The sequence below is a fragment of the Pteropus alecto genome, unplaced genomic scaffold (genome assembly GCF_000325575.1).
Source record: "Pteropus alecto unplaced genomic scaffold, ASM32557v1 scaffold65, whole genome shotgun sequence".
NCBI classification, from domain to species: Eukaryota; Metazoa; Chordata; class Mammalia; order Chiroptera; family Pteropodidae; genus Pteropus; species Pteropus alecto.
The window spans coordinates 3,261,911-3,287,719 of record NW_006439191.1 but is presented as its reverse complement, the minus strand read 5'-3'; positions in this window follow the sequence as shown (position 1 = coordinate 3,287,719).

The window sequence follows — 25,809 nt, the reverse complement described above, 5'->3', positions numbered from 1 at the left end:
AGTTTTCATCAATCTGTGTCCAGTGGCAGGCCACCTTAAGATTCCTTGTGTTGGGAAAATTGGACAGATACATGCAAAAGAATGAAAGTGGGTCACTTTTTAAAAGGGAAGTCCCACTATATAAAAATAGACTCAAAATGGATTAAAGACTTAAATGTAAGACCGAAAACCATAAAACTTCTAGAAGAAATACAGGTGGTAAACTCTCTGACATTGCAATTAGTATTTTTTTTTTCTGATATATCTCCTCAGACAAGGGAAACAAAAGAAAAAAATAAATAAATGGGACTACATCAAACTAAAAAGTTTTTGTACAGCAAAGAAATCCATCAATAAAATGAAAAAACAATTTATGAAATGAGAGAAGATATTTCCTATGATACATCTGACAGGTTAATATCCAAAATTTATAAAGAACTTATATAACTCAACAACAGAAAACAAACATTCCAATTTAAAAAATGGGCATAAGACCTGAGTATTTCTCCAAAGAGGAAATACAAATGGCCGATAGACATATGAAAAGATGTTCAAGGCCACTAATCATCAGAGAAATGCAAATTAAAACCACAATGAGATATCACTCACACGTGTCAGATTGACTATCATCAATAAATGAAAAAACAACAAATGCTGGCTAGGATGTGGAGAAAAGGGAACCCTCATACACTGTTAGTGGGATTGCAAATTAGTACAGTCACTATATAAAACAGTTTGGAGGCACCTCAAAAAAATAAAAATAAAAATAGAACTACCTTTTGCCCTAGCAACTGTACTTCTCAGTATTTACCCAAAGAAAACCAAAACACCAACCAGTTCATATAGATCTACACGCCCCTAATTTCACAGCAGAGCTAGTCACAATAGCCAAGATACGGAAGCAGCGTAAGTGCCCCTCAACAGGTGATTGGAAGTTATGGTACACATATATAACGGCATATTATGTAGCCATTAAAAAAATGAAATTTTACCATTTGTAATGACATGGATGGACCTACAGGGTATGATGCTGAGTGAAATAAGTCAGACAAAGAAAGATAAATACAATATGATTTCACTTATATGCGGAATCTGAGGAACAAACTAAAGAAAAAAGACTCACAGATACAGAGAACAAACTGGTGATTGCCAGAGGGGAGAGGAGTTTGGGGGCTGGGAAAAAAGGTGAAGGGACGAAGTACAAATTAGTACGAGGATTTAGAGTATGGCATAGGGCAGATAGTTAATATTACTGTAATGGTTGTGTGCAGTGCCAGATAGGTACTAGAGTAATCACAGGGATCACTTCATAAATTATACAATGCCTAACCATTGCACTGTATATCTGAAGCTAATATAAAATATAGAAAAATGCCTATAGACACCTTCACAATGTAAAAGTGACTGCCAATTCACTTCTGTTTAACAAATGTCATGCAAATTTCTCTTATGACCAATACTAACTTGGAAATTCTGGGAAATAGTTTCATTTTAGCTAGAGTGATGTATTATTAAAAAAAAAAAAAAAAAGCCATGATAATTTTTTTTAAGCATACAAAACCATAGCAGTCCAGGGCTTTATACATTATAATCTAAACCTCAATTTTCATTAGACTAGATAAGACTCAAAAATAAAAAATCTGTCTAGAGAGCAAACTAAATTGATTGTGGGGAGCCTGTAGCCATGAATGGGACACCGACTGAGTGTGTAGTTAGTTAGTGATTAATATGGAAACCGTGATATTGAAAAACTTCACCAACAGGTAGCAATGATTGAGCCTGAAAAAAAAAGAATGTGACAAGTCCATTTATTCATTCATCCATCCTCTACTCCATCATTCCTCTGCTCATCTATCCATTTGATAAATTTTTATTTCCTATAAATATTACCTTAGGCTCCAAGAATACAAAGATATACCTGCCATTTAAAAAATAATATTTTAGTGAAGTAGCAATCTGAATACATCACAAAGCAACATGAAGAAGATTATGACAGAAGTGTACAAAGACAATGCATTCACCACATGCAAATGGCATCGTGCAGTATTGTGTGTATATTTCCATGTTTCAACTCAGATGAAAAAGATGAAGCAAGAATAGAAAAGGAATTCACGGAAAATTATGTTTGTTTGGCTAGTTGGCTGAGTTTTTGTTTGTTAGTTTTTTTGCATTTGTTGTTTGCTAACTTGCATACGTGAGCAAATGCAAACTTAAAGCTGAAGTAAGAACACAGGAATTTCAGTCTTGGAGATGGGTCCCATGCTGTGGCAAAACCGTTAGTCGGGCATCCACCAGACATGCCTTTTCTTTACTTTAGGAAATTACAGTTTTCTACTGACAAAAATACGCACTAAGAAATTAGCAATGATTACTTTAAATAAGTTTTCAAAGATTCTGTATTCCTTTACCAGTGATTATAATAGAGTCGGACATTTGAACCAGTTCTGACGAATAACATAGATGGAGAATTTTCCTAACGGGTTTTAAGGAAAAACTTTACACTCTTTTTGGGAGAATAAATCGAAATCTTTCTTTTCTCTCGCTGAACTCTCTTGCCCAGGCCCTAAATTCTGATGGTACAGAGCAGACTGCCCTTTCCTGGTCATCCAGTGACCCCCGAAAATGGTGAAAATGTTAAGGAATCACATAGGAGCTAGTAGCTCCTTAAATTGTTTCACCCAACCCTAGAACACCTACCTCCAGATTTCTCTTACATGTCACATATTTGAATGTTTAAAAGCAATTTTTATGTGGTACTGTTATTTGCAACTGAAAAATCTCTAAGAGAATCCCATGAGCCTTGTATAAGCTAAGAAATATTTAGCTTAATTTATATAAGCTCAAGCTTATTAAATTCAGCAGGGATACACCAGTATGATTAAAAGGCAATTGAGGACAAATTAGGGTTTATATGTCACATAACTAATTATATGAAAGTGTTTATATTTCTATACCTTCATTCAACAAACATTTATAAAAAGTTGTATGTGCAATGTCCTGGGAACTAGAAGGTACACAAACATGAAATAAAATACTCACGGTCTACATATTTGTCTATAATGGGAAAGTTTATTCCGGGAACAAATGCTGAAAAACTAGGTAAGATGTGGGAAGTGTTGTGGAAAAATGCCCAAGTTCAGAAAAGGAGGCCTTATTTTCTGATCGCAGCGATGAGAACAGTGTGGAGAAACTGACATATTGGGAATATTTTTCTCTGAAAGTTGGATGAGATTTGTATAAAAAGACATGATGCAGGAGTATAGTCATTTGAAAGGGGAATATTGAACAAAAATCTGTTAAATAGCTGGAGCATAGAACACCTAAAAGAATGCAGTTAGATACTAGACTGATTTGGGGTAGGCGGTGGCAAAACCAGGAAAACTTTATATCCTATGCTATCTCTTTTCTATAGGGATTTGAAATTCAGGGAAGGGTGATGTCATAATTATGACCAAAGCTTGTCTCTTTGGAGATAAATCTGGTACTATAGGGTAAGATTGATGGGAGGGAAAAAAAATGTACCCCTAAAGAGTACTGTATAACTTTTAGAATAGAAACAATGAATGCTAAATTATAATAGAGACTAAAATAGTGTCAGTGGAATTTAAAATAGATTAGTAGACCTGAGATACCATTTGGAGTAGAAACAAAAAGACATTTTAGAGTATTTATAGGTGTATTGAATTGTGTTACTTTAAAAATTCAAAATTTATTTTTAAAATGCACATTGTCTACTAGTCAAAATAAAATTAACAAATAATAGAAGTAAATACAAATATTAACATCTATATGGCAGTTTCCATACTAGAGTCTAACTGGTGTATATAAAGTGAAAATTATATTTTAGATAAATACACCTAAAAAAAAATTTTAGCTGATATTATCATTAGAAAATGCATAAACTTCTTTACGATTGTCTTCTTAAACCAAACATTAGAAAGTGTTTCCAAGAAGGTAGTCAATTATATCACTCAAGTAGGAATGACATGGTGTAAGCTTTGAAATTATTAATTGTTCACTCTGAAACAATATTCTAGTCTGAAAAAGATGGGCTGGGATGCTTTTCTCTCATTATTTCTTATACAACAATAAACTTTATTGAGCATAAATTATCCGAAACTGCTGGGAATCCAGTGGGTATAAATTTTTGTTTAAAATAGTTAAAAAGACGAGAGAGAACAAGATAAGGTGGTTATTATAGAAAATGGGAAAGGAGAATTAAGAGTTGTTAAAATGATCCCTAATATGAAGAGCCAAGTATAACGACTACATGCAGAGATGATGGCTTCACCTGACCATTTTAGGCTGTTTAACATAGTAAGTTATAAAGCAGACTGCAAGAATTGCAAGCTTATTGCATTTTATTTTACTGTGCGCTGTTATTTACTGATTTTTTGCAAACTACAGTACTAACTTTATAAAACGTAATTCTCTAAACAATGAACTCCCAAAGTAAACAGTATGTCAGAAAAGGCAATTACTATTTGCCAGTTAGATGTTATGACATAAAATAGAACTTCTTTTCAGCTGAATTTTATAACAGCGGTTAGGAATATTAATTTTACTTATAGGCAAAAGTCCCAAGATTTCCATAAGTTTTGAAATATTATTTAACAACACATGTGCATTTTGAAGAAAGTTCTTAGGAGATTAAATTTGTAATTTGTGGAGAATATTCTTAAGAATCGCTCACTGTTGATGAAACAGTAGAACACATTTGGACCAGAGGTGAAATTGTTGCCATCCACCTCATATATGGTCATATTATCAACACTGATGATTAGCTTATTACTCATAAGAAAAAAAAAACAAAACATGATGTTCATTAATTTTATATTATCAATATGTTCGGTAAATATTGTTAGCTGTTATTATATTTTCAGGTGAGTATTAAATGCCTTGTGATTCTTCAATTTCCACCCATAAGTCAGTTAGAAACAACCGATAAAATTCCACCAAAGTTAAAATATATATTTTAATTTTTATGTTCCATGATATTGCTTAAACACACTATGGAGAATTAAGTATTTAGTGCATTGTTAAAGCAATTTTCTGTTATAAACCATGAGAACACATGCTGTAGTCAATTCCCATTGACACAAAATGCTTGTCAAACTGTACCTTGTAAATTCAAATCACTGTTTGATAAATTTTAAATATTACTAAGTATTAAATATTAAAATATGGTTTAATTAGGAGTCATTTATTCACTCACTACATTATTCACAAAATTTCATAAACCACTGTTATGTGACACATTCCAGCAATGAGCAGGCAGCAGTGGGAAAGAGATAAACTGTCTTCAAAAACTTTACAATCTAATTCTTCACATAACAAGAAAAATGATTTATGAATTCAGACTGTGAACATGCTATGAATGAAACAAACAAGGTAGAGATAGTGGAGATAAACGATATTTTGAGACTATCGAATAACTGAAAAGTTGGAAGATTCCAGAAAAACAAAACAGTGAAAGTTTTATGTATCTGAGGAATTGAATACAAACATAGTGTTTCTGTGATTTATTTACCTATAAAAGTAACCCAAAAGCAGAGGAGATTAAATACTATTTCCCTTTCCTCACCCAATAGATATACACTCACTATTGCCTTGGATTTTGTTGTATTATCTTGCGTGTGGATGTATCGTTTCCTAAGCATTAAATTGATTTGTTGGGTAATTAAACTTTTAAAGAATTATGCCAATATGTATATACTTATCTCACAAAAATTTAATGTTTTAAATGAGCTAGTATCAAATATAGCCTATGTCATTTTTTTATCTTACAGTTTTAACTGCTGGAAATCTGATAAATCACCAAGGGTGTACATGCATAAATGTGAATAAAAAGATATAGAATAGATAAGGCATGTTTCAGTTATGTGCTTGTTTGTTTGTACAAATACAATATACGGGGCAGAACTTCTAGAATGGTCAAGTGAAAACCTCTGAAAATCTGCTCGTCTATAAAAGTAACAAAAAAATACTGATGAAATCATCAATATCAACTTATTCAGAGCTATGGAAATTAACCACACTTGTGGTCTGAGGGTTGGTTGTTCTAGAGAAACTGCTGAGCTGCTACGCGGTGGGGTTTTATGGCACTTTAACATACCCTACTCCAATTTCCTCTCTTCCCAGCTCCACAGCATCCATAAGTACCAGTAATCTTGCAACCACAGTAGCTGTGACACCTTAGCAGTATTGAGGCAGGCTTGTGGCGCATTTAATAGACTAGAGCATAATGTAAACATAACTTTTACATGCACTGGGAAACCCAAATATTCATGGGATTCACTTGACTGCAATATCTGCTTTACTGAGGCAGTGTGGGCCTGAACCCGCATGATCTCCGAGGCATGCCTGGACTCCTAGAGGACTGGCTAGAAGAAAATAGCAGCTGCAGTTCTCGCATGTCACGGTGCCTGCAATTAACAACTGGGACATGCAAGAGTTCAGCAAAAACTTAAAAAGACGATCTGAGAAACAGGACCACAGAGGAGTAGGAAGTCTCTGACCTCTTGCTAGGAGTCTAGAGGCTCAAAATACAGACAGGGCCGTGCATGTGACCGGGACAGGAAAGACAAGAGTCTAAGCATCTCACTTCTGCTTGACCTTGAGGCCCCATGCAGGCAAGAAGAAAAAGGTCAGGCACAGTAGCCAATGGCAGGAGCAGACAAACAGCAGCTCAGCAGGGTGTGTCAGGGAGGGGATCTATCTTCAAGACTTGACCAAGCTCTAGTTCTGATGAACCCTCAAACCAGCTAAATTCTGCCTCCAACCATGAAGTTAGGAAAGGTGTCTGGGATCTAAAGTAGCTCTCCAATAAATGATGCATTTTATGGTAAAAATATACATGTAAGTCAGAAATACAAAAACAGTGTGTCATCCTCATGGAAAAAAGAGAGACTTGTAAGCTAAAACAATTATAGACTGCATGCTGTTTTTATTCTCAGAAAATCCCCTACTATGACTGTTACTGAGTACAGCTTTAATGAGCACCTACTGGGAAACAAAAAACATCGCCATCTTATTTAGTTCTCACAACAAGCCCACGAGGCAGTGACGTTATAATGCTTTGTCTATCACAGAGGAAATAATGCATGTAGAGATTGACTAACCTGAAGTTTAATGCTAGTAACTTTGGTGGATCAAAGTTTTGAATTCAGGCAGTTTAACTCTAAAACCCATGCTTTAATATGTGTTATTAGCTCTGTAAGTAGATTCTTCTTGGGTAAGCGGAAGGTAAATATTTATTAAACTCCCCACTTCCCTTTGTATTATATGTGCTTAACTTGTCCTTATTTGGGAAAATAATCTCCTTGTACCAATACGTACCCTTCGGTGAATCGTGTGTTAAATAAATCAGTCTTTGTATTCTGATTTCATAATATGTTTTGCTCTTTTGTTACTATAATCATAAGTATGAGATATTCTTAGGTCCACTTTAATAATTTGGATGGAAATTAGGATATTTATCAAAACACTTCTGAGGAAGGCTGCATCCATGTTACATTCTTTTTATTTGCATAGTAGTGTATCGACATCATAAGTGGCTTTATTTTGCTTCATTCGCTTTATTTACCTTTTCAGGACTTTTAAGAATTTCAAGACTCAGTATATCTTCCAACTAGATAAGCTTCCATTTATTTAACATCGGTCCTCTTGAAAAGAGCTTCAGAGCACGCATTCATATTGAGTCAGAGGTTACTTGGTCCTCAAGCTTATTTTACACAAAGGATGAATGACTTGGGGACAGATTCATATACCCGGTGTTAAAAATATTAAAAGGAAAACATGCTATGGAAAGCTTTATGATTTCCAATTAAGATCTACTGAACAAAAACAGGCACTATATTTCATCTCAAGTGATATAATAAGATGGTCATTAAAACTTGTGTGATGCAACAATGTTGTTAGCATTTTCTTCAGACTGGATTTCACAAATTGTCTAGTCATAAAAAAGAGAAAATTTGCTAAAGTTCAATAAAATTAAAAAGACAGTAACTCTAGGGCCCAGTAATCTCTGAAAAAGTTTAAAAGGAAACTATACATATTTTATGTAAAAGATAAGCATTAACAACATGAAAAGTGATCCACAAGATTTTGGAATATTTACTTCATTTCTGGCCATTCTGTGATGAAGAGCAGTCAAATAGAGAGGGTATTCTTGAATATAGAAATCATGAAGTACATCATGATATTACTAATCGAATACTTACTAAACTGAATGACATTTGGCAAGACTACTGGTATGTAGCTTTTGGTTGCTCCTTTCTCACAGGCACATAAAGATAACTCAGTCAATGCATGCCAATCTTGAGATTTTCTTTTCACACCTCAATCTTCTTCGTTAAATTTTTTGTAACTTTCTATTTAAGTGAGAATATATTTACTTAGATTCTGTAATACTTATTTTAAACGTCTCCATAAAACTTTTAAAAAATATCATGTAATGTTTAGGATTGTTTAACAAATATTTTATTAACCTCTTATCATAAAAGATAATGGAATATATTTAAGACTCTTTTCCCTAGAGATCAAGAAATAGGTCTCGGTCATGCTATAAGACAGAGGAAGTAACAAAACTCACAGTCATCTATTATCATAGGGAACAAGTGATATTTTAATTAAATATAGCTATGCATAATTTATTATTTTGAAAGCTCATTTGATAGAGGTCCCTAAAATAATGATATTGGCCACATAACAGAGCTTTTAAAAACATCAATCTCTTGTGGATGTTGTGAAAATATTTAGTGGAGTATCACAGAAACAAGATAATGAAATTATTCCTAAAACAACTTTCTGTTGCACATTTGATCCTCCCACTTACCATGCCATATGCGTGCATTACCATGAACAATTCCTGGTTTATTAATAAAACATTTTTGATCTGACATGTATGAGGCTTTGAGTTCCATGATATTACTATATATGCAGTTATTGAGTTCCTGAAATAAATAGCAGTATTTGCTTTTTTGTTCGACTGTGTTTGCTGAGTCATATAATTCTCTTCTTATGACATTTGTGAGCAATGATATGATTAGGGAATAGTGAATTTGCATTTCTGTAGGAATGTATGGTCATAGGGTAAGTAGACATAAGATCCAGAATAGTTTGGCAGTCTTTAAAGTCTTTTAATTGATGTTTAGATAAAATAATTTCTTCTTCTCAAATGAGATTTCAATTTCAAATATTATAAATAAATGTCTCTTTATGCTATTTAGGGGAGAGTTCATTTTCTTTGAATGTGTTAGTCACTGACATTTTAACACAGATTCTCCTGTACCCTCTTTTATCTGTTAATAATTTTAGATATCTGTATACTCCTGACATTTTACCTTTTCTTGCTTTTGGTAGCTAACATTTAATAAAATGACCATATTATTTTTAGAAAATATTTTAAAAATAGCTATTTTCATGTCTTTCTTAATTTGGTATTGCTGTTTCTATTTTAAAGAATAACTTCTTAAACCATAAATGTTTTTAATTTTAGAAAATACATTGTTTTGTGCATAAGGTGAATAAGTCTAGACATTTAATTTAATTTCAATATTAACATTTAGGGTTTGAACCTTTTTTATTTGAAAAATTGAATATTATTATTGCTTTCTGATCTTTGGAAGTTTGGGCTACTTAATTTTTTAAGGATATTTATGGTTACACTGAGTCTACATGGATAATCCAGAATAACTCTCTTATTTTAAAGTCAGATGAATAGAAATCTTAATTTCATCAGCAACCTTAATTTCCCCTTGATGTATAAAATAGCATATTTGGGAATTAGGATGTGGAATAGTTTTGAGAGGTAGGCTGGTATTATTGTGCCTACCACAATCCGTATAATAGACTTTTGTTTAATAACATGTAAACTAAGTCAATTATAGTTTCAAAAACTATTTCAAAGAAAAGTGGTTATTTTTGTGCAGTTTCTAACAGAAGGAAAAATAATAAGGTATACTTAATGATTTCCATTAAGAGAGATCATACTTTGGATGCAATCTTCTCTATCTCTCTAGTATAGATGCTCAGTATGTCTTTTGAGTTTGATACCATTCATTCATTTCACTAAGACATTCTTGCTTTAATTTCATGCCTCTTATCATTTCACTGGCATGTGCCCATTGCCTCCCCCAGAAAATTTACCATGACAGAATAATATATTGGGTTTCTGCTATGCACCACTATGTTGAGAAATCTGTTATATGTCAATCACTCAATACAAATTTGACCAATTCTAGATTTATTAATAAAACTGAAGATCTGATTCTTTACTGAAGAAAATGGAATATAGAGACTCAATCAATGTAAGATCATTCTGTGGTTTTCTACTTTAGTAGACACCTAAATTAGTTTTGTTACTTGCCTTTCTGATTTCTTTCTAATTCTAACATCGTTTTTACTTTTTGTTGTTGTGGGTTGGGTTGTTATTGATATTTTTCTTCAAAAGGATCTTGGTAAAATAATGCTGAGGAACTTAATTTCTCATTTTCAAAATAGTTCACTCTTTTAGCATAAGAGAATTATCTCTAAACTAGTAAATTTCTAATTAAAAGACACCCTCCATTTCTAGAATTTAGGTGTAAAGAGAAAAAAAATAGATCTGCAACATATTTCCTGGTTTTAATGACTGTGAGTTTGTAGTCGACATCTTTTTTAAAGCAAAGATTTCAAGTGCACAATTTAATAGGCTCACCATGGATTAGGAAACTAAAATCCCTAAGTTTTGCTTTTTTTTTTTTAATGAAGACTTTAATTTTTAGAACAGTTTTAGGTTCTCAGCAAAATTGAAGTGAAGATACAGAGATTTCCCATATGCCTCACACACGTGTAGCCTCCTGCATCATCAGCATCCCCCACTGGAGAGGTACATTTGCCCAACTGATGAATCTACATTGGCACACCATAATCACGCAAACTCCATAGTTTGCATTATGGCTCATTTTTGGTGCTTAATATTCTATGGATTTGGACGTTTATCCACCATTGTGATATCACACAGAGTATTTTCAGTGCCCTAAAAGTTCTCTGTTCTCTGCATAGTTATTCTAATTCTGCAACCAATAATGTTTTGACTGTTTCCATATTTTGCCTTCCAGAATATCCTATAGTCGGAATCATATAGTACGTAGCCTTTCAGACTGGCTTCTTTCACTTAAAAATTGGCATTAAATTTTTATGCTTGACAGTTCATTTCTTTTTAATGCTTAAATAATATGCCTTTCTCTGTATGGACCACAGCTTATATATCCATTCACCTACTGAAGGACATCTTGCATGCTTCTATTTTCTGGCGGTGATGAATAAAGCTTCTATAAGCATCTGTGTGCAGGTTTTGTGTGAACTAAGTTTTCATCCCCTTTGAATAAATAGCAGGGAGCACATTGCTATATCATATGGTAAGAGTATGTGTAGTTTTGTAAGAAATAGCCAAACTGTCTTCCAATTTGGCTGTGCCATTTTGCATTCCTACCAATGATGCATAGGAATTCCTGTTGTTCTACATCATTGCCTGAATTTTGTGTTCTCAGAGTTCCAGATTTTGTTCATCCTAACATGTGTGTAGTGATATCTTGTTATTTTAGTTTACATTTTCCTGTCAACATATGATGTAGAGCATCTTTTTGTCCATCTATGCATTTTTTTTAGTGAAGTGTCTGTTAAGGTCTCTGGCCAATTTTTATATCAGGTTGTTTGAATTCTTATTGTTGAATTGTAAGAGTTCTTCGTATATTTTAGAAAAAAAGTCCTTTATCAGACGTATCTTTTGCAAATATTTCTTCTGGTCTCTGACTTGTCTTCTCATTCTCTTGTCATGGTAAAAAAAATTTAACTTTAACAAAGTCCATCTTATCGATTCTTTCATGGATCATATCTTTAGTGTTATGTCTAAAACGTCCTAACCATAACCAAGGTCATCTAGGTTTATTCTCTGTTAGCTTCTGAAATCTATAAGTTTTTATTCAGCGATTGAAACAGTATGGGCCTATTCCTAAAAATATCCTTTCTTCTCTTTTATTGCCTATTTATAACAATTGAGAGAAATATCAAGGCAATTGTACTACATGAAATCTGATTAATTGAAGATCATAAGTACTTTATTGTATACACTACTGGATAATGATAATAATAATAGCTAATATTTAAATAATTGTTATGTATTAGGCGTTGTATCAAGTTCTTTTCACTGGTTAGCTCATTAAGTGAGTTAATGAACCATATGAAGCAGGTTATTTTATTATCTACATTTTATAGGTAAGGAATCTAGAAGAGAAGAGATTAGATTAATTTAACCAAGGTCACACAGTTATTAAGTGATGGCGCTAGTGGTTTAACATAGGCATTATGAGTTCAAATTTTGGACATGTAGTAAGAATGTTATTCTGCCTCTACATTACATGCTATATTGTACACATATATTTGGGAGAGAACCATTATTACTTCAAGCAAAAACACATTTGTAAGTGAATTCACATTCATATTTCCACCTTTCTAGAAGTTACATTCTCCGTGAGCAATAAAGACATAATTAATTAATTCGCATTGGTTTTATGACATATATGATACTTCATTTTCTCATTTTCTGATGTTTTATGATCCATTGGTAAGCTATAACAGTATAACTAATGTGAAAATCATGACAACTCTTTTAAGCCTTTTCCTATCAATAGAATGATTTAATACTTATGTCTGTATGCATTGTAGCACAATAAAAAGTGGATTACTTCAACTCTTCCAATTCTTAACAACCAAAGAATTGACAGAATCCTTGGTTGTTTCACTCTTACATTGCCTTGAGATAGCAAAGTGAATACAAGGTGTAATTAAATACGATCAATTTCTCAGGTTTGGAGATTTATCTTCTATTTTATATCACTCGATAGACTACTAATCAATGTACATATGTTTATGCTCATGTATACATATGTTACATATCATTATTTATTGGATTTTATTTATTCAGAAGGCTATTATTAAAATGCCTGTTTCATTAATATTTAAGCTAACTCATAAAAGGCTCAGAGAATAGCAGAACTTGAGCGTTGATGGTTTGTGCCCATTTTGATTCAGTCCCTTATCAAATATCTAATATACCCCACATAGGGTTTATGTTGAGCTAAATACAATGCCATATCATCTGTGCCTCTGTGGAATATAAAATGGGGAATAAAAGACTTAAGTCAAATCATTACTATAAGTACTGAATTATAATGGAAAAAGTTTTCCATTTTTCCAAGGGAAAAAGTATTATGCCATTAGACAATAATCAGATTGATATTTCCTAGGGAGTCATAAAATTTGTCTCCGAAAAATCAACATTAAAGCTGTAACTTAAAAGATATGTTGTAGTTTAGTTAGATAGTGAAGTCAGAGGAGACTATTTGGTCACAAGGAAGAAGCATTTGTCACATTACAGGTAATGAGAATATTTCTGAAACGAGGAAGGATAAGAATAGGAGAAAATGACTAGGACAAACCATGTCGTCATTGTACTTCCTGTTTTTTGTTTTTGTGTGTGTGCATGTGTTTTGTTTGTTTGTTTGTTTGTTTGTTTGTTTTTTAGAAAGCAATAGGCATCACTGAAGGAAAGCAAATAAGAGAAAAAGTATCAAGGAGGAGGGATTATAAGTTTGCTAAAACAAAAATTGATACCTGATCGTTGGAATTGATAAAGTGGAAACAATTGTTAAATGTTATAAGAACAATCACATTAGATGGTGAAGTATATGAAACCTTGATTTGGAGGAAGATGAAAATACAAAAGGAGGAGAATTAGAGAAAGGATACAGAAAAAATTTTGTCCTTTTTATTTGCTTTTGAAAAGGAGAACCAAAATATATATATGGCATTGGCTAGTTGCCTATAGTTTGTTGGTTGGTTTTAAGATCAGAGAAAAACTAGCATATAATTGCACTGACGGAAATGATTTATTAACAAAATGTAACGGAAGTAAGGGGGAATTCCAGAAGCCTTGTCTTTGCATGGGCCGCATGAGGTAGGAATTGTTGCACAAGTGAACACAGGTTTTAAACAAGAGCGTGGAAAGAATATCTATACTAATAGTGAGAAATGCTGGGTACGTAGATACTGGTAGGAAGACCGAGGTGTGAGAGTGCTAAATGAGGTCAGTGAGAGGACCCCGAGATGTATACTGAAACCGCAGATTCCAGACAGATTGGCATTAGAGACAGTAAAAATGAGCCATGAGCCAAAATACTTCAGAAATGAGGGGTGCGGCATAGGTGATTGACACATCTTTTGTACAAGCAGGTGGAATAGTGATGCCTTCAGCATGCAAGAGATTTAGGTAAATGTGAGAGAATAAAAAGTTCTCGCTTAAGTTTATGACAAGGTGAGACTTAAACTATTTAAAAAGCAAAAACCTGGGATGATTTAAGTTTGGTAAAAAAAAATTTAGAGTAAAGGAAACTATTTCATAGGGCATAATAGGATGGCTTTTCTAAAATGGTTGAGTGACCAGGTTGGTTTGGTGAGAAGCACAAAACACTGCAGATAAGGAGACATTGAAAAAGACACATAACAACAGGGATTCATGTTACACATAGTCTCGGGTTAAGAAACAATTTAATTTACTTCACAATTTCATGTTATAATGGGAATGGACGCAAATGTCTCATTCCAAGGGTGTCATGAGAGTTTCCCTTACAACAAAGAACAGTAGAGAGCAACCTTATCTAAAAGGAGCAAGATCTACAAAGTTTTGTTTTGTTTTGTTTTGTTTATAGAATATTAATTTGGTGTTTGAGGAAAACTGAGCTTTAAAGGATTTAGTTGAATGGGATTTTAAAAGAATGAGAGTTTTATGAAGCATGGGCTTGGGAGAGAATGCATAATACAAGAAATCTAGTCAAGTCATCTTTCATTTTATTTAGTGGTGAAATTTAGTGGTATTAAGGTACAGTTAATTGAAGCTGCAACTTAGAATTTTTGGCCATCATGTTTTAGTGTTAATATTAGCTTTATGAACAGGTTTTAGGAATCCACACGTATCCCACCACCCACACGCACTATATTTCCTTTCTTACAGAAATTTATGCTCCAGCCAAAGTCCATTTTCATTAATCTTCATTAAATGTAGGCAGAATAAATTAAATAGTGACATATAAGATTTAGAGACCGAGTTGAGAAACTCCCAATCTGGGTAAAAGAGAACAACTCCAATCCCAACAAAACTATGTTACATAATTTTCATAAATCTCCCTAAATGGGACACTTTGCAATAGTTAAAAATGCACATAAAAGTAGTCAATATTTAGTTTTACTCCAGTTTCTGCTAATAAGCTGTGAGTTTGAGCGAATGGTTTAATTATCCTAGCCTTTAATTTCCTTTCTCGTAGACTAGAACAGGACTGTTTTAAACCTAAGTCCTTGCCCAGTGATAAGACATGAAATATATGCCCTTACATTATTTTAGAGAGAAACATAAAAAAATTACATTTTTCTCTACATAATTACTTCTAATTGATATGTTGAATGGAATTCAACAACCTATATCAGTTTCTACCGTAGTTTTTTGCAAATATCATTCTATTTTACCAAACATAGCCTTTTTCCCAGGCAATTCAAGAACTTCATCCGCCTCCAAATTGAATAACATATTGACTTTTGAAAAACAATTCATTCATTTGATCAGTAAAAAAATAAAAATGTAATAAAAAATTTTCACTATTAAGGATCAAAGAAATAGAAAGATCGATCACTTGTGAACTGTTTTATAGGTTTAAGAGAGAAGACATGGAAACCATGATAACAACAATTAAGATTTCCATAAAGTTCTAAACCATGTGGCATAGAGAGCACATTATTTAATCATGGATGTTGATCTATAAATGTGCACACACACAGAAAGCTGATAATATTTAAATATATCAAGGAATAAAAACAAAAAAAGGGTTTAAATCTTCAAATTTGAAACTCGCTTGATAAATGAATGCTTTCCTAAAGGTTTAGATAATATCTTTATTTTTATTACATGTAACACTTTTTTGTTGTTGTTGCTTCTTGCTTCAAGCTTAAAGAATTTCTGTAAGAATCCTATTATAAAATGAAATAGCTGTTTATGATTGAGCATATTTTCTTGGTTCACTTTAGATGACGTCTATCACTAAATGACTCAAAATTTATTTTATTTAAAGAAGTTTTCAAACTTATATCTGGAGTTGAATCATTACTTTTGCTCCTTCGAAGCAGTCATCTCGATAATGATAAACTGGTAAATACTATGTATCTGAGACATCAAGCTGAAAAGCTTGTCAACAGATACAAGACATCCAACACAAACTGTTTCAAGTTCACTGACTGAATCTATGGACTAAGAACAATTTCAGAATAGGTCAGACTACTGCTGTCATTTTTATAGCAAGGTCCACCACTGTGCTTACTCAATAGTAATGTAGAAGAGATGGCTACAGCTGGCTTGATATAAAGTGCATGTTGAAGAAAATGAGAGGTTTCATGTAGCTGAGAGTAGATTAGGTATGTGTCAATTCATCTGCTGGCACAAATAAAATAATTTCTATGTAGTGGGTGATCTACTAACTATCTCAGAAGATGTGTGTTTTCAGAATAGCAGTAGGGATGTAGGTACAATGTGACCACAGGTATCAAAAAAAGAAATCAAAAAGTCATCTTTTATAGTACACCATAATGCTTTCATAAGTAACTCCACAGGAAAGTGGAAAATCTGAAATCACATAAATGTATATATATAACTATTATGAAGGCGACATTTTGCTTTGCTTTATGTTTTCCTTAGACTTACCTGATATAATCATTACCTCCTTCAAAGTAATAAATAGTAGTATGTTGTACTATATACATTTCAAAATGGTTTATTGTCTTTAGAGCTTTTTCCTTCTCTACAATTGTCACAGTTTTGAAGGATTTAAATTAGAAGTGATCAAAGTGAGTTTTATACCTTGTAGAATGACTTAATCCACACAGCCTCACATCTCGATTCATAAAACCTGGGTTTTTTATTACCTCCAATATTTGCAAGCACTATGAACTTGGGCAGGTCAAGTAAACTCTCAGTCTCACTGGTTTTAAATTTGTAAAATATGGACACATACATATATAATGATAGCTTTATTGTTTTGAATGAAAAATACCAAACTAAGAAAATGTCTTTGCAAATATTCAAATGCAGGATATAAAATGTACAGAAATGTAGGATATGAGGCTATAACATCTGTTATCCAATTTATTTCCAGGTTGACTGAAGTAATTTAGTTGGCTAGGAGATGTCCCTTGCTGTCCCATAACCACCCCCCCCCCAGTTCTTCCCTGTCAAGAACACCCACCTTAATGTAAAGAAAAATTATTTTTCAGATAATAGATAAAAATTCTTTGCTAGCACCTGTACATAAACTCCCAGATAAACTATGTAGAAGAAATGTCTGTACTATCAGCAACCATGTCTGCATCATTCATTCCAATAATAAAGAAAATGTTTACAATTCGAGACAATTTGAGATAGTTTTTTCTAGCTTAGTGAAATACGAAAGGAATCCTGTTTAATACTATGCACCTCAGTTAATCCTCCAACTCATACCCCTCTTTCTTGCCTGAAGGCCTCCTCTAATTCTCTGGGCTCACACAAGCATGATCCCTAAACTTAGAACCAAAAGAGACTCAACATATTACGGTGTCTGTCCCAGCTCAGGATCCTGTGATTTGCATTTGGCCTGCATGCTGAATAAGGCCTGGTTATGCTCATCTTGACGCCTAGTCTTGTGATAAGAAAGACAATTCATATGACCCTAATTTTACCGTATCTATTTCCATTATGGGAAGAACTGGAAGCTCATAACCCCTACTGAGTGATAACTATTCTGAAATCCAGTCAGTCACATGCCACCAATTCTTCAATTCTGGGCGCAGTGACCATCATCCATTAGGTCCAATATGTTTTCGGAATGTTGTTTGATATTTTATTTTTCTCGGCTGTGGACTCTTCCTTTGCAAATATCTTTCTTGTACAATAAAAAAATGATTCAGGTTTATAGTTGAAAATCTCACTGAGACTGCTTCCTGTCTATAGAAAATCGGGGCCCTTTTCATTAACTCTGATTCAACTCTCTTAATAAATTTGTATCTTTCTTAAAAATTTGATTGTGATTCACTCTGTGACCCTTAATGCCACATCCATGATTTTTCTCAGTATAGACCTCTGGCTGCTCCGGGTGGAGTGTTAGATTGCTGTGAAAATGCCCTAAAGATTCTTAGAATCACTGCTGTCTAGCTGAGTGGGTCCTATTATCTTAAATCTTTCTGAGATATTAAAGAAAGGCTTGCAATCATATCCTTAATTTAATCTTCACCTTGCGGTCACTTTATACCTGACCACTTTGCTAGCTGAAACTCCTGGACAGTAGACAGTTTTATTTTTCAACAGATCATGTTCTTGGTCTCTCAATATATTCTCTAAATTCTGCTTGTTAACTAAGTAGTGTCTTCCTTTGTTTATATCCATCTTTCCAAATTTTACCATATTCAAGTAAAGGAAAAAGCCACGTGACATTTGCAACATTCTGCCTAGAAATAATCATCATCACATTCAGCTTCATTACAATATCCTCCATCTTTCAAGTGTCAGATTTTGTTCTGCCACTCAACAGATTCATCAGCTCTTTGAGCTTCTAACCCTCTATTAAGAGTCTTCTCACCACACTTTCAAGTGACTACCTGGTGCCAACACCACATATTTTAGTTGATTTTTTGTTTGTTTGTTTGTTTTTTGTTTGTTTTTTAATAATAGCATGCTGGATAACTAATTATCTTACACCTAATGGCTCAAACAGCAATGCTTTATTATTTCTTACAGTTTTGTGGGTTGGCTAAGCAGTTCTTCTAGTGTTTCTTTTCACATGTCTGGAGGCATTTATTCAGTTGGCTGAGTCTCTTCAATTTGGAAATGCTCAGTCACCATTAATTCAAACACTGCTTCTAATCATTTATCTCCATCCTCTGTGGGACTAAAATTTCTCATACATTAGATGTTTGACAAAGAACATCTTAGTCACAGGACATACACCTTGTTTCTAAGATATGGTTTTTTGATGGTTAATGCATGTCAACTTGACTGGGCCACTGAGTATCCAGATATTTAGTTAAACATTATTTCTGGATATGTCCATGAGGATGTTTCTAGGTTAGATTAACATTTGATTCAGCAGATTAAGTAATCTGATTGTCCCCCCACAATGTAAATGGGTCTTACACTGTCCACTGAAGGTCTGAATGGGAAAAAAAGGCTGAGTAATTGATAATTCTCTCTGCCTGTCTTCAAGCTGGGATGTCAATCTTCTCCTGCCTTTGGGCTCAGACTGAAACTTATACTATCAGTTCTTCTGACTGTCAGGACTCTGGATTCAAGCTAAAACTACACTGTCAGCTCATCTTGGTCTCCAACTTCTCAACTATGGATTTTGAGACTTCTTAGGCTCCATAATCACATAAGACAATTTCTTATAATAACTTTTTTATAGTTATTATATATCATTGAGGCTGTTTCTTTGGAGAACCCAGACTAATAGAATACTTAGATGCCAGATATGGCTATAGCAGTATCTAAATTGAAGACACGTGGTTCTCATCTAGTACATGTCATGGTGGCGGAGCTTAATGTCCACCTTTGTCTCTCCATCATTGTCAGGGCTCTGAAATCTCTTGTGTTGACTCTCTAGCTTCACAAAGAAGTATACTGAAAACAGTCTCTTAGAAAACTGAACATGTGTGGTTTGCTAGTTGACAAAGGAACTGAGAGAAATGATTATGCAGATTTAGGGAGATTTCTTTTTGCTGTCACCTTCTCTCTAGAAACTTGCCCTCAGGTTTAGTCATCTACACAAATCACAGCACGACTGCATTATCTGCAACCCAATGAGAGAGCCACTTTCTGCTTTTCCACTAGTCCACTATTTAGAGATACACCTGAGAAAATGGACTTCTAAGTTGAAACTGATTACTAATTATCTAGAAATCTAAATGGATATATATAATATATATTATCTGTATACTCTATATATTTATCAATAATCAAAATTAAAAGTCTATGGCCTTTGTTGTTTAAGGAATTTAGCCTTAACTAAAAAGGGGTCTAGCCTAGGTCCCAGGTCTGGGGAGGTAACCTCTAAACCCTTGAGATTTCCCTACTGATAGGAGTGTCTTTGTTATTTATGGTGAGCCCTTTAGATTACACGATAATTTGCATTAAGGAGGTGACTCACAGTGGACCCCCCAACCATGTAATATTATCTCAACCACTAGGAAGGGGGAAAACTGAAGACTGAGTTCGACCACATGGCAAAAAAAATCAATTGATCATGACTATGAAATGAAAATTTAATAAACACTCTGGACCTCAAAGCTTGGATGAGTACATCATCACTGAGCACACCAGGAGGAAGGTCCTGTAGCCCACGACTCGCAGAGGGAGGGTGACCAGATGTTCCATTTTGGTCCTTTCCTAGATTCTTCCCCATGCATGTATTCCTTTGGCTGATTACAGTTTGTATTCTTTCTCTGTAATGAATATATCCATGAGAATAATAGGTTTCAGAAAGTTCTGTGAATCTGTATAGCGAATTATCAAATCTAAATGTGGTTCAGGGAATCCCTTGAATTTGCTTTTGCTTTGAAAAGTTCTGAGCAGACTTTGCTGTTTGGCTAATGCCAGGTAATGAGTCAGAAAATGTAATGACAAAATATTACCAATTTGCAGATCTTGAATTCTATATGCAGAGAAATTACCCTTCGAAAGTGAAGAAAAAACAAAGAATCTCTCTAAGACATACAAAACTGAGAGAAATCACTAGCAAACTTGCCCTGCAAGAAATGTTGAAAGAAATTCTTCAGGAAGAAGAAAAATAACATAGTTCCAAAATATGGATCCACATAAAGGAACTATTGAAGAAGGAATAAGGTAAAAAAGAATCATTTATTTTCTTTATTCTTGATATAAATTTTAACTGTTTAAAGTGACAACAGTAACAATATATTGAGTAATTGTAGTGTATAGATGAGTGAAATGAATGACAGCAATGTCACCAGAAATAGTAAGAAAGCATTGTAAATATTCTGCTACAAAGTATCTACACTATACACAAAGTAGTACAGTATTATTGGAAGGCAGACTTAGATGTAGATTTCAAACTCAAAGGTAACCACTGAATTTTTTTTAAAAAAAGATATACAATATATATCATAAGAGAGATAACATGGAGTAAAATAAAATATTCACTCAAATCCAAAAAAGAGAGAAAAAATAAATGAAGAATAATTCTGATAAATAGAAAACAGTTACAAACATGGTAGATGTTAATTCAAATATATTCATAATCCCCTCAAATGGTAATGGTCTATATACGTTAATTAAAAGGACAGCAATGAGTATAAAGGATTAAAAAAGACAACTATATATTATCTATAATAAATTAATTTAAATAAAAAGACAGAGACAAATCGCAAGTAAAGAGCTGGAGAAAGATATACCATGATAATGTTAATCGAAAGAGTTCTGGGATAGCTATGTTTCATTAACACAAAGCCAATTTCAGAACATGGAAAATTATCAAGGATAAAGAGGGCATTGCATGATAACCAAGAAGTGAATCTTCCAAGAAGAAGATGGAAAAGAGAAATAGACAACTCTATTATCATTAGAAACTCTGCTTTGTGTAATTGATGAATCGAGTGGTAGAGCATTAGTTGACTTGGGCAGCACTATCAGTCAAGTTGATTGAATAGAAATTTACAGAATGCTTAATCCAACAAGCGAAAGCACATTCTTCTCAAGCCTACATGGAACATTCTCAAAGACAGAACGCATTGTGGGCCATAAAACACACTTGAACAATTTAAAAGACTAGAAGTTGATAATGCTGAATTTTCTCTGAGTGTTGTGCCACTAGAAAACAGAGATAATTAATAAATTTCCCCATCTCTCACAACCTCATCCTTCTTTGTTACAGAAAATGGCTGTAAAGAAACACCCTTATTTATATGACCCAGTTAAGACTCATGGATGTTCTCTTGTTTACCTATGACAAGGCCAGAAAAAAGATCCTCCAAAGTTCTGTCTTTGCCTCATAAATAATTAACTGGACCCTTTGACCCCACTGATCAACTAGAACAAATTGCTTGAGCCAACAGACAACCCATTTTTAAAGATTCCAAATATAAGCTGATCTCAGGATAAAACATCTCTTATCTTCTGTTTGATCTCTCCACCCTAAATTCATCCCATTTCCCCACACAAGTTTCTTTCCAGCCTTGTTTATAGGCTCCCTATATGAGACTATTTAGCTTAGCCTTTGAAACTCAGAGGTCTCAATCTGAACATTCTCTAAACTGAAATTATTCCATTGTCCCTATTATGTTGCTTCCTTTTTCCTCTCCTACAATAATTATTTCAAATTAAATATCTCCTTACCTAAGTCCAGATTTGTTTCTTATTGACAAATCATATCAAGTGTTTTGCCAAACCACAATGAAATGAAACTGTGAATCAATAAGAAAAAGATAGCTAGATATTAAACATCACAATTTTAAATAACGCATGTGTCAATAAAGAAGTCTTAAGGGCCATTTAAAAAACATATTTTGAACTAAGTAAAACTGAAATGAACAACACACAAAACTTGAGGGGTACAGAAAAAGTAGTACTAGAAGGAAAATCTATGACATTAAATATTTATAACAGAAAAGAGGAAAGGTCTTAAATCAATAACCTAAGCTTCGCTTTATAAAACTAGAGGAGGTTAAAAAAAGAAAGAAAGAAAGAAAAGGGGGGGAAAAAAAACATTTTAGGCCTAAAGCAAGCAGACTAAAAGAAATAATAAAAGAGCAGAAATCAATGGAAACGAAAACAGAAAAAAATAGAGAAAATCAATGAAACTGAAAGATCACTAAAATTGATAAAGCTCTAATTAAACAAGAGGAAAGAGAGAAGATACCAACTACCATTATCATGAGTTAAAGAGGGGTCACCACTATGAGTCCATGGGCATTAAATTAATAATAAATTGGATCAATTAGGGAGATGCAAAAATCTGCAAAACTCACACAAAGAGAAATAGATATCTAAATATGCCTTTATCTATGCAAGGAACTGAATCAACAAAATTTAACCTTTCAAAAAAACAACTGTTCAAATAGAGACTCAGATGGTTTCACTGATGAATTCTATCAAATATTTAAGAAATAAATGATTTCACTTTCCTACAGTCTCTTCTAGAATATAAAGCAGAGGGAAAATTTTCTAACTCATTCAATGAAGATATTATTATCCTAATACTAAAATTATATAAAGACATTGCAATAAAGAAAAACTACTGATATCTATTTTTCATAAACACAGATGCAGAAGTCATTACAATATTAGAACACAGAATTTACAATGTATATGAAAAATTATCTGCCACTACCAACTGAGATTTATACTAGGTATGCAAGGCTGGTTGGAAATGTGAAAACTAAATAATGTGAACTACCACATCAACAAGATACAGAAGGAAAATTATATATTCATGTCAACTGATGCCTGAAAGCATTTAACGAAATCCAATACCTATTCGTAATTTAAAAAATTAAAATTATCAGCTAACTAGGTTAGAGAAATTTTTCAAACTAGTAAAGAGCATCTACAACAAAAACTAGAACTAATGTCACACTTCATCTTAAGGAACTAGATGCTTTCAGCTTAAGATTGGGAACAAGGCAAAGATGCCCGTCTATCACTCCTAGTCAATATCTTACTAAAAGTCCCCACTATTGCAACAGAACAAGGAAAGAAAGGGTACACACATTGCGAAGAAAAAACTAAAACTCTCATATTCTCAGATGATGTGATTGCATATATAAAATCCTAAAAATCAACACACAAAGTCCATGAAATAATGAGAGAACATTGCAAAGTCACAGGATCCAAGGTTAATAAACAAAAGGTAATCTCTTTCCTATGTACTGGCAATAAACAATCTGAATTTGAAATTTAAAAAATATATATTTATATGTACTTACATATATAATTATATATATACATATATGTGTAATAAAATTATATTTTTAGTGCCATTATATATATATAATGGCACTAAAAATAGTACAAGATTGGCTCAGAGCATCTGGTAGTGATAGGGGCATGTCAGTGGGACATAGAAGCCAACCGAAAGAGTGCCTATCTTGATATAAATGCTGAATAATTAATAAGTGGGAAAATACAGACAAGTATTCCAAGAAGAATTTCAAGTAATCAAGTAGATACTCTGCTCTTAAGGAGAGTAAGCAAAACTCCTACTTCTTGGGCATGGGCTGCGCAAAGTGACTTCTCTCCAAAGTGTGTAGTATGCAAAGGAAGAAGAATGAGGAAATTTACAGTGAAAAAACATGACAAACACTACCTTAGCCAGATCATCAAGGGTAGCATTGACAGTGATAGCTCAAGGTGGTACGAAGTGCCTGTGGTGCAGTAAGAATCATTCGCCCCTCCCCCTGGTTCCTGGCACAGAGCTCCTAAAACCCTTAGAACATCCTAGATTGATAGGAGCATCTTTTGTAACTCATAAGGAGACCCCTTGATCACACTTGAGTTTATGCTAAGAGGCGTCTTGGGGTAGGGCTCCTAGTTACCCTTACAATGGGGTGGAACCCAGAAACACCAAGTGCTTAGGGGTTGATCTTTCAGCTCCACCCACTGGCAACTAGGAAGGGCTTAGATTATATTCCATAAGAGGTTTTATACAAGAGTTCATGAGCTTCCAGTTTGGTGAAATTATCCTTCTGCCAGGAAGGTACCATATTCCAGCTCCAAGGCAACAGAAGCTCCTATACTCGGGACCCTTCTGGACTTCACCCTAAATCCCCCTTAATCTGCCTGTTCATTTGTATTCTTTATAATATCTTTTATAATAAACCTGTAAAAACAGGTAAAGAGTTTCCTTGGGTGCTGTGAGATGTCCTATCAAATCACTGAACTTGAGGAGTCTTGAGAACTTCCAATTTGTAGTCAAGTTAGACTGAAGAGTGGGTAACCTAGGTATCCATTACTTGGCTTTGGCATCTGAAGTGGGAGGTGGGCATTCTTGTGAGACTGAGTTCTTATCTGTGGTGTCTCTGAGTAGTTAATGTGAGACTGAACTACATTCTGGGCTTCCCAGTTAATGTGCTTAGATCATTAGAGAATTGATCAGTGTGGAATCTCCTACACATCTAGTATCACACTGTGAGTGTGCGTGGAAATAGCAGATAGATAGATAGATAGATAGATAGATAGATAGATAGATAGATAGATAGATAGATGATATAGATAGATGATAGGGAGACATAGACATATCTTTTCCAGAACCTAGGGCAGTGTCTTTCTTGTAACTATTTGTGAATGAGTAAATGCATCCTGTATTCCACAGTAGTTGTTATAAGACATTAAAAATCATAGTATTATTACTCTCATTATTTTAAATATATTTATAACCATTTCTAGTGATTCTATTTATAGATATAAGGTCTTTTACCATCTACTAATTTATTTTCTTTACTACTAAATTCATCTATTAAATTATTTCTTCATAATTAACTCACAATGCTTTATTTAGGTATAATAAAACATGTAGAGCTCAAAAATGAAACAGTAAGTTAGAAATATTAACTATTTTTGTAGCAACAAACTTGTAAATGGAATCATCTATGTGAAAAGACATGCTCTTTAAAATGCTACAAGAATGTCTCTGAGAAGCCCAAGGTTATTTTCTCAAGAAGAGGCAATGCTTTTATCCTTATAGTGACTGCTTGGTATTTTCACAGAGG